Genomic DNA, 19419 nt, shown 5'->3' on the forward strand with positions numbered 1-19419 from the left:
CCTCCGGGGCAGGCGGGAATCGAACTCATGAGGAAGTGGCTTTAGCTTCTCAGTGCAGTGCTTTAACCCGCTGAGCCACCGGCGAGGGCCTATATTCTTTCTTTACCTTTTTTTTTTTTTTTTTTTAAGAGCGAAAGGTCTTTAATGGAATGATTGTACATAGAGAAGGAAAAAGAGAAAGGATGTACTTTCACAATGAAATAGCCAGATTTACTCATCCCCTCATGGGTAAATGCCTAGGCAAACAGGGTGGGCACAAAACTGGGCCACTGAGGCCCAAAGAACTGCGTTCTGGTGGGGAGCTGTAAGGGAGGGGCAAAGGGAACAGACAACTAGGGGAGAAAGAGAAAATGAAATGCAAGTCAAAGTAAAAGGTTGCTGTTGTCACTCCACTGACATCTGTCACTCAAGTGTCTCTTTCAAGTATCACTTTTTCTTGACTCTATGTGTTTCTTCCATGTCCCTCTAAGTCAAAGTTGAGGAGCAAGTGGATCCTTCTCATAGCTCTCTGCTCTGTGTTTTGTTTTGGCACCACCTAACCACCTCCCCCCCCCCCCTCACCTGCAGAGCCCAGCTACCTTCCAAACCTTGCAAGTTAAATAGCTTCATCTGGCCACTCAGCTCCATCCTCTGAAACATGAAACCTGCCATTTTTATGCAGATCACCTGTCCCTAACCCCCCTTTTTCCTTCCTCCCCTTTTATCTATTTCTATGGTGGTAAAGATCTGGGGGTACATTCTCAGGAATTGATCATCCAGGATTTTATTTTAGTGTGTTCAAAAGAAATAACTATTAACCATGAAGCATTGTTCATGGATGGCCAGTATGGCAAAGTTTTCCATTTCTGGAAAAATAGTCAGTCCAAGTCAAAAGGGAAACAATGAAAACCACAAAACCTAGTCAAGCAACATAGCAGCATATCATAAAAACTCAGGAAGGGAAAAATATTAAAACTGATTTTATTTGTTAAAAATATTTCTCTCCACCTTGATCCTAATTCTATCCAATAGTAGAACAAAGAGCTTTAGCAAAGTAAATCTATTTCCAATCAATTCTATCTATTTGTGCATAAGCTCACAGGGAGGTATAAACAAGCAGACATTTGCGGATGTGCTTTAGATATCTCTATAAGGATTTTCCAGTGCTTTCCTAACATCTGTACAATCCATGCAGGCTTCAGGGACAAGAACATAGTCTTACCAGACTGTTCAGCATTCCCTTTTAAGACTTCTGAGGTTTTTCTCTGGGGTTCACCAGTTCTGCCAAAGGAGGCAAACTTCTCTACCTTAGTGAGAAGGTTTTCTTACCAGTAATTTCAATCAGCCACATAATGAATCGTTTCCAACTCTCTAGTTTAAAGACAGACAAATAAAATTCTCTATTGAGATTAGGCAAAGATAGACACATTGTCACAAGTATGATTTATTACCACTTTTTTTTCATATTCTGATGGTATCAAGGAGAGTAAAAATATAAACACCAGTTAATTTTTGCTTGTTGCAGATTTTAGTACTCTAAAAGAACAAAATTTTCCTTGAGTGAAAACAACATACAAGTGCTAAGAGTATTGTGTGAAATAAAAATTTCAAAAAATACATTCATCTCTGTTAGTCCATTTAGTCTTATTCCTCATAGTCTTTAAATCCAGTTCAATTGCCAGCTCATCCCAGAAATCCCCAACACATACACTGGGCCAACTTCTTTGTATCACAGGCACTATTCCCTTCACTTCCCTCCCCCCTACAACCCTTCCACCCCCTCTTCCTTCTTCTCTCCCCTCCCCCACTCCACTGGGCCATGATCTCAAGACCTTTGGGGATTCAATGTCTAATGGGATGCCTTCACATGGTTCTATAAATTTGTGTCACGAAACTAAACTTTTGAAATTCATTGTGTGTTTTGTGAAATTTATTGTTTTAAATAGCTCCCAGGATTTTTTTCAAAGTTGAGCAAATATTGTTCATGAGCTCATAGAAATAATTTGGAAAGTAAATACATTTTAAAAATATACATCTTTCCATAAAAGCTAGAGAAACTATAGAAAACATTAACTTTCCCATGATGTGTTTTTCCTCTGAGACTCTGAAATTCAGTAAGCCACGGATTCTGCTGTTTTCCCTAAGCTGTGTTTATGAAATGCTGTGTTTAACACAGATATTTTTCTGTGATAGATAAATTCCATATGGTTTCACCCATCTAAGCACAAAACACTTGACCCTCATTTTATTTCAGTCTGTTTCTAATCAATTTAAATGTACCACCAATCTTACTTTCACATATTTCAATATTCATTCTATTCTTCCAGCCGCCCCTTCCCCTCCTATAACCCTCAGAGGATGAGCAATTATTTGAGAAAATGAAATCAAGTAAATAAGCTCTATTAAAAGAGAAACCAAGTAGCCAGCCATATTAAAGATATGCCGGTTTTGTGTGCCTGGGTGAAACAATAAATATTTATTGTGAAGCTTTTTTTATGAGCATTTCAGTGCCCATCTGTGGTATTAATGGCTTATCAAGCAAACCTATGCATTAAGAGAAACTGTTTTCATTTAGATAAATGAAAGCAGAGGCAAAGGAAAATGATGCAAGGTTCACCTTGTAAAAGTCACAAATTAGATACAAAGCACTGCCACAGGCAAATTAGACTTCAATAGAATAAAGCTGGCAGCCATAAACATAAGGTAATAGGCTTATCAAATGAGGTTTTGTATTTTTTTATAATGTACATTTTATGGGGACCAGTGTAAAACCAGTCACTAGAATAAAATATAATTTAAAAAGAAAAATTCAATGAGAGATTCTCTTTGCAACTGGAAAACAACCTGTCTCAAATTTGCACAAAAAGGACAGAGAAAAGTTTGTAAATAGGGTCTCATCTCTTAATGCCCTATGGTGATGCGATATTCTGCTCTTAGGTATCAATCTCCAACCCTGCCTCAATAAAGAATTAAGAATGTGAAAAGCCCACATCAACATTTAGGATGTAAAGTGATAGGCATTTGACTTAAAAATAGTTATCATTTTGGTCATTACATTATTCTGTATTTGCAGGTATCGCCATTTATGGAGCACTATGTTCCAGACCCTTTTCTAGGTGCTGTTGTAGGTATTTGTTCATTCAATGGTGCCAAAATTTCCAACAAACATGGCAAGTCTTTTAAAATTCATTTATATGAAACTCTAAATACTATATACTATAAAGCTCTTACATTGAGCCATGGTCTTGACTAAGGATATCAGACCTGTCCCCACACAGATCTGGGATTCCCTTAAACTTCCAAATTTAGAAATCTATGGTTCAGATGTTTTTTTTTTTTGTTTTCTCCCTTAAAAGCATGTTGCTATTACGCATTCCATATCCCTTCCCTTCATTGCTGTCCCCAATCTTCCAGTGGTTCATAGACTCTGTTTTTGACTCACCATAGGTCAGATTAATTTACAAGGAACAAAGTCTGATTAGATAGCAGCCTAGAATATAGTCACAAATCATCTTTTATGTATCACCACTCTGCTAGGAGCTTTAGAGTACAGAAACATGACAAATGTGTGTGTTGTAAAATTGACACATCTATAAACAGAGAATTCTAAAATATTGTGACATGTGCTAATGTGGAATTATGCACAATCTAGGGAAATACATGGCAGGAATGGAGTCCACTGGCAACAAATGCTTCCCACTTTAGAAACTGAGTTTTTAAAGACTTGTATGAGTTAATCAACGACAAATGACCACAAAGGAGAGGAAACAGGCATAAAAAAATTGGCATTATAATAGCAGGAGGATTGGAGTGTATAAACCCATGAAAACATTAAGCCTGGTTGGGGGAGGGGAGGCCCTCTGTTCAACAAGGCAGGTGCCAACAGCAGCTCCAAAATGCCTCACTCCCCCCTCAAGGATTCCCCTAAAATGACTACTCAGCTCCTCTCCTTCCTAGAATCCCCTCTTTACTCAGGATGTCAGGGGCAAGGATAAGACTATTGTATGGTGCTGGTTTTGTGCCCTCTGTCTTGGGTAAGCCAGACAACCAGGAATGCAACTAAGGCCATCATCTGCATGAGACTGCTCCAACAATTCTGCTGCCTTTTAAGACTAGGTTTTCCTTGTATCCTGTTCTCAAAAGAGGGAAGTGAAAGTGAAAAAAGGGTACATTTACTTCTTCTTTACTTCTTTTGTCTTAGCTAAGAAGAAACACATCTCACTTCTATTGACAGTCTGATGGCAAGAACAAGTCATATTGGCTCCACCTAGATGCAAGAAGCACTAAGAAAAGCAGTCCCTACCTGAGAACCTACTTCTCAACAGCAATTTACGAAGGGAGGAATACAAAGTGTGGTCTCTTACAATGGAAATGACATTCTTTAGCCATGTTGACTTCTTACTGCTCAGTTAAATTAAAGGCAAAATTAGAAGTGAAAAAGGATGCAGTTGGTGGAGGAATGTAGATGATAGAAGGATGGTTGCCTTTTCTACTCATTCTGAAGACTTTTTCTGGAGTGAGAATGGATGCATTAAAAGGTCACATCTATGCATCTTGAATCAGTCTGTTCTTCAGAAAACCCACAGCTGCTTTGAAAAATTAGGGACCTTAAGAAAGGGTAAAGTACAGCTATCTTTTCCTTAAACAAGATTACAACTGTTGATTAAATTGAGTACTCATTTTATAGCGATGTCAAAGAAATAATATTCTTTTTACTTGTTCACTGATGGAGATCTCAGTTTTTTCTGTTCAAGACAAGACAAGGTGTGTGTACATCACCTGTCCCACAATGATTTAAGAATGTCAGACTATATATTAAATGTTAAAATTTTCAGTTTATATGAAATGCATATTGCATTCTTTCATGCTTTGATTAATTTATTTGACATTATCTGAATTAATTTATTTGACATTATCTAATTATCTAACATATAGTAGGCATATTATCGGAAGATGAATAAGTATCTCTCTATGTCAATGGAGAGTAAATCTCAACTCTTTATCAACATATCTGAATTTCATAGTATCAACAATGAGTCATTATGGCATTGATATTCAACCTATAGGATCTGTCATTCTCTCTCATTCCCACTCAGTGTGGGAAAACTGCCAACTCTCTAGTCATAGATGTCTATATGTGCAGATTGAGAAAATATAATAGTAATTCTGGTGTAACACTCTATATTGTGTCCCACTGATATTTATTGATTCTGAGATTCAGTATCTACCTCACAAAACCTGAATGGGTCCCACAAGAGTAAGCAAGGCTTCAGTACTTAGAATACAAGGGTTCTGGAAATGAGAAAAAGCACAGGAAATATAGTGTTGTAACATACAGCTAAATCCCACTAAAATTTTCTTTAAAAGAAATTATACACTAACTTTATATTTAAACTACTCAAAAGTACAATAGATACCTAATTACTAACAACAGCTTTTTGACAGTTAATATCTGTGTATTTTTGCACCAATTCAAAAGAAAAATACAGCACTAATATGTAAGTTAAAGATAAAAATATAAAAGGACAAAGTTTAAGAACTTGATGTTCTTAGCGGTTTGTTGATAATAATGTGCTTGAGCTACTGTTGAATAAAAAGACCCAATTACAATGGGCACTGGAAATGTTCAACAAAATAGGTCCCTGGTGAGTCTCAGGTCCTTTCAAAAGCATTCATTATGCAATCACTGAGAACTGTTTGCATGAAATCAAGTACCTAGTCTGCTTATACTTTGTTACATAAAACTCCCTCACATTATTTAGATGGATTAATAACCACTACAGCTTCTAGGTTTATTAAAGGCAGAGGCTCTATCTTGAATTCTTATAGAAGGAAACATTTGCTGCTATTGTGGATAGATATCAATTGTCAATTCAGGTTCCACAGGCCTCAAATCATTTCTTTTACCTTCTGTCACTTTGAGGTCAGTTTCTTATTATGAATGAGAAGCTGTCATTGCCCTTCAAGAAAATGAAATAAAACTAGAATAACCTTCCTGCTTCTACTACCTGCCTTCCTGGCCTACTATTTCAGTATCTGAAGAGTTTATTTTTGGATGTCATTAAATATAGCTAGTGATCCTTTAAATGAAATGAATTAAATGGCAAATGGTTTACCATCTCCTACCCTTCAGTTTAGTCACCTGAAAAAATTCACAATTCAAAATATGACTTATAAGGGAATGCTACCTCATCTCTATTTCTATTATTTCTTGGGGAAAAAGTTTCACTGGTGATAATGTTGTAGTGTACATTGATATGAGTATCTTTCATCAATATCTTCTCATGGTAGAAAAGTAACTATCCCCCTAGTATTCTTACTTGAGGTTTGGAGGCTGCCATAACTGCTGATATTTTACCTCGCAAGGAAAAAAGCAATTTTTTCCCAAAATATATTTTGCCAATGAAGAATTTCCTCTCTTTAAGAATTTTCATAGCCATGTGATATTTTGAAATATTTATTTTTTCAATCTGATAATTTCTTACAAATACCTCTATTGCAAAAGTTAAAAATATAGCTCTGACAGTAATGATATATGTGGTTGTGTATGTATAAGTGTGTATGTTTTATAAATATAATAACATCTTTGAGTCTATTAATTATTTGCTATAGGATCACTTTAAGGCTAAAGAACATGAACACACACACACATTCTTATTTCAAAACTGAAGTCTTTGGTAATGAGGTTCTGAATTAATTTACAAACTTGAAAAAATATGGGCCTATATGACATTAAAGAATTTTAGGTAAAATAGCAGGAATATTTTACCTTTTAAGAGAACAAATTTGTTTAATTGGGAAGTTACTGGATTCATGAAATATGCATTGAGTATCATCTGTAAGTTTACAATATGGATATGATGTATTTGAATTGAAACAAAACAAAGTGCTATTCCCAGCCCCTCAGAAAATGAAAGTTTACAACTGTGGCATCTCATAATTTTGTAGAAAATAAGTCATTATATTATGATTGCAATCTTTTATTCTCATTGTTCTATCTCCTCTATTCTATAATGTATAAAAATCAGTGTAATTAATAACTCTCTCCTCAAAGGATAATAAGATGTTAACTAGATTTCTTGTGTAAACTTACATATGGTTTAAAAGATGAAAAGGAAAAACATTTCTAGTTTTCCCTCTTTTTGAAGTTTCCTTAGTTATGAGATTAACAGAATAGAAATGCAATGAGGATATCTGTTGCAAAACAAAATAGTGTATTTTACTGATGAAAATGATTAGGCTAAAATTCTACATCTACAGTACAAGGGAAGAAATATGTGAATATGATATATCATTCTGTCAGAGAAATACAGATAATCCATCTCTGCCCCACCCTCACTAATAAGGAAAGCTATTATTTTGCTATGTTTCAGACAAATAAAGCATATGCCGATAGCTTAGCCTGCATGAACAGGAAAATGGAGGGTCTGCATGTAAAAACACATGTTCATAGGCTCTGAGGTAGAAATGTACAACTGTAAAAACATTTTGAAGAGTAATTTATTGATAAGAATTAAGAGTTAATCATATTACTTAACTCTAAAATTCCAAAAGTAGGAAGTTAGCTCTTCTTTCCAGAAAAGATTGTGTAAAATAGAATATATCAAATAATTATTAATCATAAGGCTTCTGTAATAGTATAAAGTCTTTCTGGCAGCTACATAATCAGAGACAACAAATAAATAAAAAAGTAATTGAAATTAATTTGATAGGCTAGGTGTAGTATAATTGTGAGTAGTTGCAAATAAACTATGCAGGCAGTTCTAGTGGACAGTTATTATGTGTAGATATTGGCTGAGGGTTGTCAGAGTTTTTTTATTTATCCAAATAAAAGTGAAAGACCATATTTTATGGGTTGTTAAAACTATATGCAGAAAAAAAATCAAATAGTGAGTCATGTGCTACTGGATTATTATATATATATATTATATATGTATATATATTTTATATTATATATGCATATATGCTGTGTATGTCTCTATAGTTGTACCAAATGTCATTTCTAAGGTTGATGCCATTAAGGTTTTTTTTTTTGTCTTTATTGACCTATAAAAATGCTTCAGAAGTTGCAAAATAATATGGACAATATGAATCTACATTTTGCAAATATGAAAATATTTGCAAAAAATATGAAAATGTTGTTTCATTTAGTATTATATCAGTATAATGTACATGAGAAAAAAATCCTGGCTATTGAGCCAGGATCTTCTTTTTTTAATCTAATTTGCTAGGGAGCTATTGATGACATTAAGTGAGGACTTCGTGAATACATACATATTTACTGGAGTCTGGTAAGATGGCAACTGAGTGAAGATACTGGGCACCTTTCCTCCCTATAGTCACAACTAAACTGCAGTGCAGCAATGTCAATAATCCCTAAAAGAAAAATGCATCACTGGAGTATATATCAGGAACAACAGTCCAGTGGAAAGAAGTGGGGGGAAATTAATTGAACTGTGTTTACAGTGATGTGGGGTGTCCACCTCATGGCAGGGAGTAACCGCTATATGAAAAATCCCTACAGTTGTAAGTTTAGGGGCACATTCCCACTTCAGGGATTCTGGGGACTTGATACTGCACTGGATAAGGGGTGCAGAGAGTTGGATTCCGAGACAGATGGTGCACTACTAGAGAACTGTGGAACAAGGCACAAAATGATGATTATTGGCTTGAGCCTGAATCTCCTCATATAGAACAACTGGATTGTTGCAGAGTGGGGAGGCCAGGGCCAGGTTTCTGTATCTCCTCAGGTTACGACTTGCAGTGTGAGCTGACATAATTAAGACATCTGCAAGAGCCCACCTATGGTTAAAACCAACACAAAACGTGAAAACTTTCATTAATCAAATTATAAACACTTGGTATTAACAGGAATGAACACCCTAGCACTAGTTTTTATACAGGAAAAGAGAGGAAGACAACTCCTGATTAGTGACTCTGTTTCAGCTATACCCATGACCTGTACTATACCATGATATGGTACTCAGATATAGGCTCAAGGTAGAGGATGATACATGACTATATGAAATAATTAGACTGGGACACTGGCTTGGACAAGGAAATCACTGTGTATCTGCATCATAACTCTGGTGCCCACAGTACAATAGGAAGCTTAAATCTTCGACATTAGAATTGACCCTTCAGTGTCTTACTGCCCCAGTTAATTTTTACCTATTACCACTTATTGGTACCAATTCTCTAATTACCTCAATGGGTACAAAGATAGTGGTCTGAGGGTCTATTTCTACATACATGCAAATATAACAATTGCACCAAATATTCTCTTTTACCACAATGTCATAAACTAGAAATCAACTATAAGTAATGTAAAATATATAAGTACATGGAGATTGAAAAAAGCTGCCTAATAGTTACTGGAAAAAAGAGGAAATTAAAACAAATATACTCTGATACTAAGGAAAATGAGGCTATATGCTACCAGAATTTATAGAATGTAGTAAGAGTGTTCTTAATAAAGACAATTGAAATTCATATGGAATCCCAAAAGCCAAAGTAATAGCCAAAGTAATCTTGGCAAAAAAGAAAGCAAATGGAGGTTTCATACTTCCAAACTCCAAATTGTGTCATAAAGCCATAATAATTAAACAACCTCGTACTAGAACAAAAACAGATATGCAGACCAATGGAACAGAATTGAGAGCCCAGAAGTAAAACTACACCTGTACGGCAGTTAATCTATGACAAATGGGGCAAAGAATATACAATGGAATGAGGAAAATCACTTCAATAAATGGTGTTGGGAAAAATGGTCACTTGCATGAAAAAGAAATAAATGACCACTATCTCACATTATACACAATAATCAATTCAAACTGGATCAAAGGCTTGAATATAAGACCAGAAGCCATAAAATACATAAAATAAAAAAGATACAATTACTTCATGTTGTCATCTTCAGTTATGTCTTTAGTTATTCATCCACAACAGCAAGGAAAACAACAATAACTGGGGTTACACCAAACTAAAAAGCTTCTGCACAGTGAAAGAAACCATAACTAAAATGAAAAGTCACCCTACTTAGTGGAAGAAAATATTTTCATGCCATACATCTAACAAGGCATTGATATCAAGGATCTACAAAGAACTCATAAGTACAAAGTAAACAAATAATCCAATCACAAGATGAGCAGAAGAACTAAATAGACATTTCTTCAAAGAAAACACACAGCACTAGGCACATGAAAAAATTGTTCATCGTCACTTACCATCAAGGAAATGTAGATAAGATCACAATAGGATACCATGTGATGCCTGTGAGAATGCCCCCTACTGAAAAGACCAAAAGCAACGAACACTGGTGTGGACCTGGAAGAAAAGGAAAACTTCTATACTGCTGGTGGGAATACAGCTTGGCTTAACCTTTATAGGTAGCATTGTGGAAATGTCTAAAGATTAAAAATGGATCTGCCGCATAACACAATCATTTCACTCTTAGCATCTACTTGAAAAATTAAAAACTAGTAATTTTAAAGGATACTTGAACTCCCTTGTTTACTGTGGTGCTAATTACAATAGCCAAATTATGGAAAAAACTTTACTGCTCCAAAACAGATGAGTAAACCAAGAAGATGTGTTTTTTTCACGATGTAACAATCAAAAAATCATAGAACATAATAAACTCATGCTATTTGCAGCAAAATGGATGGTGTTGGAAAAGACGATGCTAAGTGAAATACTTCAGGAGGAGAAGGATAAGCGATTATGTTGTCACTAATATGTGGACCATAGGGAAACCCTAATGATCAGATAAAAACAAGCTTAAAAAGTATCTCTTGAATGCTGACTATAGAACTGTATTCTGTAAAAGGAAATAAAAATCATACAATGATTTCAAATAGATGAGAGGAAATCATTTGATAATATTCAGCATTTATTTACAATAAATGCTCCAAACAAGGCAGGAATAGAAGAACCTACTTCAATATAATAAAGGTCATATAAACCACTAGCCCACAAATAATTAATATTTTCCCCCTTTAATACCAGGAATAAGACAAGAATGACTGTCATCACTTCTATTTAATTTAATATTGGATGTTTTGGTCAGAGCGATGAGATAAATGTTAAAAATGAAAGAAATCCATACCGGATGGTTTCATTCATAGCAGGAGTATAATGGACCAGGCGAGAAAATAACAAAAATAATGAACAACCATAGACCAGAGACATTCTGTGGGGGTGGAGTGGGGAATGGGATCAAAAACGGGGGGGGGAAGGGAGGGAAATGCACGGGACTATGGTGGTGGCACAGGGGTGATTTGGTGATGGGAAACCCGTGGGGATTACAATTGAGATGAAAAAAAAATGTGAAAAATGATGTAAAAATAAACTTTTTAATAATAAAAAAAATAATATAAAAAAAAATGAAAGAAATCCAGAGCTCTCCATGGTGGTGCAACGGGTTAAAGCACCTCATTATGAAGCTCTCCGAAGCCACTGCAACACGAATTCAATCCCCAGCCCCGGAGGTGACCCACATGGCACAGCAGACCTCTTCTGACCCACCTGCTGCTCCCCTCAGCAGTGTACTTCATTGATGTGCCTATCCCTGCTCTGTCTCTGGTGAATCTTCTCACCCACCACACCTCTGGCCTGTACCCCCGGGTTCTATAAGCATAAATAAATAAATCTTTTAAAAAAATCCAAATCAGAAATGAAGAAGTGAATTTTTCACTATTTGTAGAAACTATAATGTTATATGTAGAAACCCCTAAAGATGTTGCTAAAAAAAAGAGATCAGAAACAATAAATACAGAAAACTGAAAGTTGATAAGATCGACATACTAAAATTTGTAGTTTCTTTAAATTCACATGAGAAACAAAATAAGTCAAGAAAATAATTCCAATTTCTTTTTTTTCCTTTTTTCTCTCTTTTTTTAAAGATTTATTTATTTATTCATACAGAACTGGAGTACAGGCAGAGATGTGGTGGGTGAGAGAATTCACCAGAGACAGAGCAGGGAGCAGAACAGGCAGATGAATGTACACCAGATGAACAGGCAGGCAATGAAGTACACTGCTGAGGGGAGCAGCGGGCGGGTCAGGAGGGTCTGCCACGCCATGTGGTCACCTCCAGGTCAGGCGGGAATCGAACTCATGTGGAAGTGGCTTAAGCTTCTCAGTGCTGTGCTTTTAACCTGCTGCGCCACAAGGGAGGGCCAATTCCAATTTCTTTTAAGGGGATTAAGTATCTCAGAATTGAACTAAAAATGATTAAAAGAACCTAGAAAATGAAAACTGCACAATATTATTAAGAGACTAAGTGACATAAAAGTATGGAATGACACCCTATGTTTATGTGTGGGGAGAATCTATATAATAAAAAGAATATTTTTCAAATAAATTGAAAAATTTATTGAAATTTATATGGAACCACAAAGGACTTTTACTGTGTCTTGTATAATCTCACAGGAAATAAAAAAACAATTAAAATATAATAGACCAATTACCTGAAAAATGAAAGATGAATTTATGTGATGAAATGTGCCAATAATAAAATTATTTTGGGAACTCAAAACATAAAAGATAAAATAAAAAAAAATATGAACTAGAAAAAAGCATAAATGATATCTGTCATTCAATATATGGAAGCATAAGAAAATTCTATTAGATAGTATATCAAAAAGGAAAGTACTGTAGCCATATGCTGGAAAATGCAGGAGGAAAGGAATCTCAAGGCATTGGTAGAAAAAGCATATGAAAGTTTTGCATAGGTTTTTCATAGACATAGTCTCCCTAAACAACTCTAAGAGTCACTAATAAAAGGCTTAGGTTTAAAAAAGATTTTAAAAAATCCTTTACTGGGATTATATATAAAAAGTTGCCTGAATTTTCTTTCACTGATGAAAGATTTTCTGGAAATAAAAATGGAGATACACAAAAGTACCAAGGATCATTAAGATTAAGAAAATGTTTAAGACACAATTTTATGCTTTTCCAAAGCTATCTCTTTATATCCACCGATTTTTCAATATTTTACACACACACACACACACACATATAGTAAAATTCCTGTGGTAACTTCTCTCATATTTCTTTCTTAAAACCCCAAATTTCATCCCTCCCTGGTGGCGCAGCGGGTTAAAGCACTGCACTGAGAAGCTAAAGCCACTTCCGCATGAGTTCGATTCCCGCCTGCCTCAGAGGTGACCACATGGTGTGGCAGACCTCTCCTGACCCGCCTGCTGCTCTCCTCAGCAGTGTACTTCATAGATCTGCCTGTTCTGCTCCCCACTGTCTCTGGTGAAGCCTCTCAACTCCCCGAGCCTCTGGCCTGTACCCCAGTTCTATATGTACAAATAAATAAATCTTAAAAAAAAAAAAACAAACAAATTTCAGGAAGAAATTGAGATCCTGTTTGTATGTCTCACATTTATACTAAAAATGTCTATCAGGAGTTTCCCTCTATGCTGCAAATTTAAAGCAAAACCAAATCTAACAGTCACAATTTGTATAATTTCAATATTGACAAGTCCAGTAAATTGCAAGCTAGTACTTTAGTGAATAGAAATGACTGCTCTTTGTGGCTTAGTTACTGTATGTTTCTCCTTTAACCTTCATGGATCATTAAAATTGTCTTCTGACAATATAATGAACACTTATTAAGTAGTAAACATAAAGCTGGTGCTGGGAAACTCACCTAGAAATGCCTGTAACTTTGAACAGAGTTAGATGTCTTCAAACAACTACCATGCAACTTAGGAGAAAAACTCTGTAAAATAACAAAAAAAAAGTTGGGAAGAGAAAATCAGCAAGCATAGAAAATATACATCCAAGACTTATGCGTGCAGAAATGTACTCTTTATATCTCTCTCTATTCTACGGTACGGCCAACCTTGACTAATGTCAATCTGATTCCTGAGGGAGCTTCAGAAGTGCATGCCTCCACGGCAGAAGACTCAAGTACTCTTAACACTGAGGTTGCCAGGAGAGATAACTTGTCTTCTTCTAGATTTTTCTGGGGCAGCAGGCAACATGAGGCTTCAGCTTGCTTGAGATATTTATATTCTCATAACTCAGATAACACAAACTCTGGAAAAAAACTGCAGTATTTAAAATTTCTCTATTGTGCCACTTATTTAACTGCCTTCGTGTCATGCAGACAAACATAGATCAATTTTGGTAATTATTGAAGATAAAGCAATATACTTGACTATTTACTTGTAAAGACAGATTTTTTAGGTTGAATTATCTGTCTACATTTTCCTGTTTTTTGAAACTTATAGTTCACTATTGAAAACCTTAGATATATATTCCTGGTAAAAACCCTGAACATGGTGGGAAGAATAGTTTTTATATAATACTAGACCCCTAGTTACTTAGATTGTGCCTGATTAGTGATTGATAAACTCATGTTAAAGTAATGGGAAGTATAAATAAAATTTGTGGTCTTGTTTAGCTGTATAAAAAATATTCATTTATAGTAAAGTACATTATGAGTTTTCATAACTGAGTTATAAATGTACGGTTGGAACTTACTCTATTGATTTAAATTAAATTTGGTTTAGAAACAATAAATTGAGAACCATTGCTATACATGGATATTTGTGTCCACAATTATACTACAGAAAGCAAATATGCCATATCTCTTAGACAGCAAATTCCATTCTATTCAAACTATGACAGTCATGTTTGAACTTCCCAGTTTTCAATAAATAAATCGTCTTTTTAGCTATGATCATCTTGGCTCAAAGGACCTAGCATTTTTTTTTCTGTAAGATCTTATGATTCATCATAAGAAACAGAAAATGGCCAAAATAAATCATGCAAAGATTCCTCAGAGAAAAGAACTACATAGCTAATAACTTTCTAGTTGGTGTTCTGTCTCTAAGTTAATTTTTTTTTCTTTCTAAAGTCTCTCAAACCAAACCAAACAAATAAACAATGAGAAAAAAAAATCAATCTTTCATTTAGGACATTTTGTTCATGATAGTTGCATCTCTTAATAAAATGCATGTGAATTCATGTCAATACTGGACTAATAATGCTCAGAGAGTCCACAAAACTGCAGCTTCTAAAAGGACCTTTATCACTGTCCTGCTATTTTTGGGGCTTGCATCAGTTCATACAGATAAATATATCTAATGGTTATTGCAGTACTTAATGACCCACTGGATACATAAGAAATTTCATAGATCAGTTTCAAAGAATGTAAAAAGAAAAATTGTCATTTGAATAGGAAGCCAAAACCTTTCAATTTTAATAAAAGAAGACTGAAAATTGAAAGCAGCTTATAAGTTTGTGTTTGTTCTTATGAATTAAATCCCCCAATTTGATGTTCCATTTTTTCTTTGTCTAGAAAATGCAGATAGAACTTAAAAAATTTACAAAAGGAACTAATATATAGCAAGACTATAAGCTAACATGGAAGATGCTAATAGTGCTATTAGCCAGTGTGATTTCTATCATTACCAGTCATTATTCTAAGAATGGTAAGTGGCAGATAAAAAGCTCAGCTAAAATTTCCATCTTTTTTGTAGTCAGCATGTAAAATGCATAGACTCTGTCTCTAAATTGTCACCCTTTTGTCACAAATTGCTCATTATATTTGCTTAGACTTGTGCAATGGAAAATATTTTATTTAAAGGAAATAAAGGCAGGAAACATTGAGTAAAAGACCTGTGACTGTTTCCAGAATGCATGTTTTATAATCTTTAGTAGTGGTCCTAGGATATGAAAGAGTCAATAGAAGCAAGGAATTCTCCTGGCAATTAAAAAAGAAAAAGCAAAAGAAGGGGGAAAAAAAGCTGAACTGTGACTAATGCGACCTGGAGAGAAGCTCTTGATTTTTTTTTTTTAATTAAAAGTAATTTTGAAAGCCTCATTTGAAAGGGGCCTCAATGAAGCAGTTCAAGAAGCTTTTGAAATCATGTGAAAGTGGTTTACTATGATCAGGAATTATACTAGTTAACATTTGGTCATTATATGTACATATAAGTGATTATAATACCACATGTAAAAGTCAATGATTGCGTGTCACATTCAAAGAATAAAATGCAGTGAGAATATACCAGAATTTTAGTCTGATCCAAAGAGCAGAAGAAAGAAAATTTTTTTTTTTTTTTTTTTTAGGAGAAGACCAGGTAATATTAATTTTGTTTCAGGACTCTATCACAGTCTTTGACATTTAGCTTTTATTTTTCTTGTGTGTCTGTTTCTTAGATGTTTAATCTCTGGGCAATAACTTGATGCCCTCAAACCAGGAGACAACATGTCAGTGAGTCTGAATTTATGTTAAACTTCCCTATATGAAGAATTCAGTTTGTTCTCTGTAAAATGCCCAGTTGATAGACTTTAAATGCACTTACTGTGCAACAGGATTGACTCAATCTTTAACTGATTTTTGAACCATTATCATAAAGATATTAAAGTTTTCTGAGTAGAGTTAGTGCAAAATACACTTTTATATTTTAAATTTAAAACATGTGAAATATTTTTCATTAAAAATTCCAACATGTATGAAATCTCTCAGCTTACCACAAAAACTCCGAGTTCATTGGAACTTACTACATCATGCTATGATAGCTAAAAATGCTATTTAAAAGCAAAATGAGTGGTATGTTTTCATATCATATATGGCATGATTACAAACATTTTAAAATATATTTCTTAAAAATAAACGTTTTAGTTTTGTGCTCCCTTTACTTTCAAACCGCAGCTTGATATCCACCATTTCAAGTCAGTGAGTTAAAAACATTGTATCCATAGTGTGCACTTTTAAAACGTGCTTCTTAATCAATCTTGCTTCTTCAAGCAAAACCAACTTATACTCATCAACAGTAAATGACAGAAGTCACAGTTAGTAATTCTCATTGAAGTCTTTTGTTAATACCTCATATTTATCAAAAATTCCCTGTTATAAGTTATAATGCATACTGCAATTGAAAAACACAAATTGTACCAGAGAGCATACGGTTTTTTAATTTCCTTAAAAATAAAAAGCTAGGGAATTAAATGCCTGCTAATGAAGTGTTACATTTCTTAGTTTTCTGCAACTCATTTTAATTGAAAAAAAAAAAATCCCTTAAAGTGTCTCCCATTTTCCTATTCTCAGAAGAGAAATAAGAATGATCTATAAAAGGACACACAGTTCAATGACTAAAATACTGAAGTAAAAGCCACATTCTTTTTGAAATCTTGCATTCTTTTATATATGTGAGAAAAGGTGCAAAGTTCAGATACTCAAAAATTCATTTTTAACAGATTTTTCAAACACTGAGATAGATATTTCAGTCAAATAATCTCAGTAGTTTATGGGAGTGACAAATGAACATTTTAGGCTTACCTGACCCCCGGCAACACTGAGCTAAATTACCTGTTCTCCAAACAGAGCCCTCTATACATCTCTCTCTTTCTTGAAATGCTGATTAAAACAGCAAGAGGCTGATGAAAAATGTGTTGTGTTGACACTGGGATAAAGCAATAATGGAAATGTGTGAAATCATACCGTGGCTCTAAGACCAGATGCAACTTGACTTGTAAGAGATGGGAAGATATCCCGAGGCTTCCTGCAATGTTCAGGGCAGGGCAATCATCTGAGGTCTGGGGGAAATCTTGTAATGCTTAGCCTAAGTGAGTCAGGGTGAGCCAGTCTGTAAGGGACCCTGGACAACCTGGGGCACTTAATTTCCCCACAGTACTCTGCCTTGACCCAAGGCAATAATAGTGCTATTCATGAAGCCCAGTGTTCAAACAGCATTCTTGCTTAAGGGAAACTTCCACATTGCCCTACGAGTGTTACCAACATATTCAGGATATGCTTCTCAACTCTCTCTTTTAGCTGGAGAGAAGTTGGTAAGGAATATGGAAGAAGGGAGAGGGAGAGGAAGAGGCATATCTGAGACAATGGGTGGAAGATGTGATGGAAGACATAGTTTGAGTAAGCAGATGTTTTTTTTTTTTTTTTTCCCAGTCGGTGTAGTTCAGGTATAATCATGTGCATAAAATGGCTTTTAAATGGTCAAATGCCCACCCATGTGCACATGCAAGTGCATTGGCAGGCTTTGCTCAGATATTATGCTTGTTAGTTTCCTCTCCCAGAATGCTGAGTGGAAGTGTGGTCTCATGATGTTTCATGGGGGTATCAGATGCACAGTGAACTGACCTCTTTATTTTCTGAGAAGACTGTGGACAGATCTGTGGGGTTTTGCCACATATGCATCCTGAGCAAATAATCTTTACACCCTCCTTGAAACCCCTTCTTTATTTGACTTCTGATTTCTAAATTCTAACGATGACTGTAACATTATCAACTTCGTTATAAAGGATTTTTGGTTCCTGAGATATTTTGGTACTCAATCTTTCGGCAGAGTTGTTGTATTTACCTAGTCCCTGCCTTTTCCTGGAACGATGTTATATATCATAGAGGAACAGGAAAAATGATAACATCTGCTTCAAAAACATTAAAATTAATGGGGGCTATATCTGAATGAACTTATCTTTTTGATAGGAATGCACTCTTCGAACAAATATAAAACATTTACAGAGTGCAACTTTTATTTATTTCCCCAGAGTATGAATTTTTCTTTTTCTCATTTCTGTACTTATTTTTGCCAATTGTGATTCAAAGCAGCACTATATTAATGGAGCTGCAACTTTTAGAAATGGATCAAGAGACTAGTTGAGAAAGAAACAAATAAAGTAGGGGGGTAATAGAGTCCAACAAAGTAATTTTTATATACACACACACACATCAGTTCAAGGAATTCTTTTAAAAGTCAAACTGATTTACAAAAACACTGATTCAAAAAGATACCTGCACCCCCATGTTTATTGCGGCTTTATTTACAATTGGAAAAACATGGAAGCAGCCCAAATGCCCAAAAGTAGATGACTGGATTAAAAAGATGTGGTACATATATACAATGGAATATTACTCAGCAAACCAAAAAAAAAAAAAAAAGAAGAAACACATGGTTCTGCTCACAGCAGAAGTATAATGGACCAGGCAAGAAAATAATAAGAATAATGAACAAACATATACCAGAGACATTTTGTGGGGGTGGAGTGGGGAATGGGATCAAAAACGGGGTGGGGGGAGGGAAGTACATGGGACTATGGTGATGGCACATGGGTGACTCAGTGATGGGAAACCCACGGGCATTACAATTGAGATGAAAAAAAATGTACAAAATGATGTAAAAATAAACTATTATATTATTAAAAAAACAAAAAAAGTCAAGCTGATTTAATGCCATAATCGTTGATTGATTGGATACAGATGAAGAGAAGGGTGACACGTAAGGTTACAATTTAGTTTTCATAAGTGGATGAAGAGTTATTTCAATAAGGATAGGATGAAGCAAAGAATTTCAATTCACATACATCCTCACTTTCCATTCTCCATGCTAAAGTCTGTGACATTTTGGGGACTATATTAGACATTAATTGGAATAGTTAACTAGAGGACTTTTTTTTGCA

Source organism: Condylura cristata, unplaced genomic scaffold, assembly GCF_000260355.1.
Source record: "Condylura cristata isolate star-nosed mole 26May11 unplaced genomic scaffold, ConCri1.0 scaffold00014, whole genome shotgun sequence".
Lineage (NCBI taxonomy): Eukaryota > Metazoa > Chordata > Mammalia > Eulipotyphla > Talpidae > Condylura > Condylura cristata.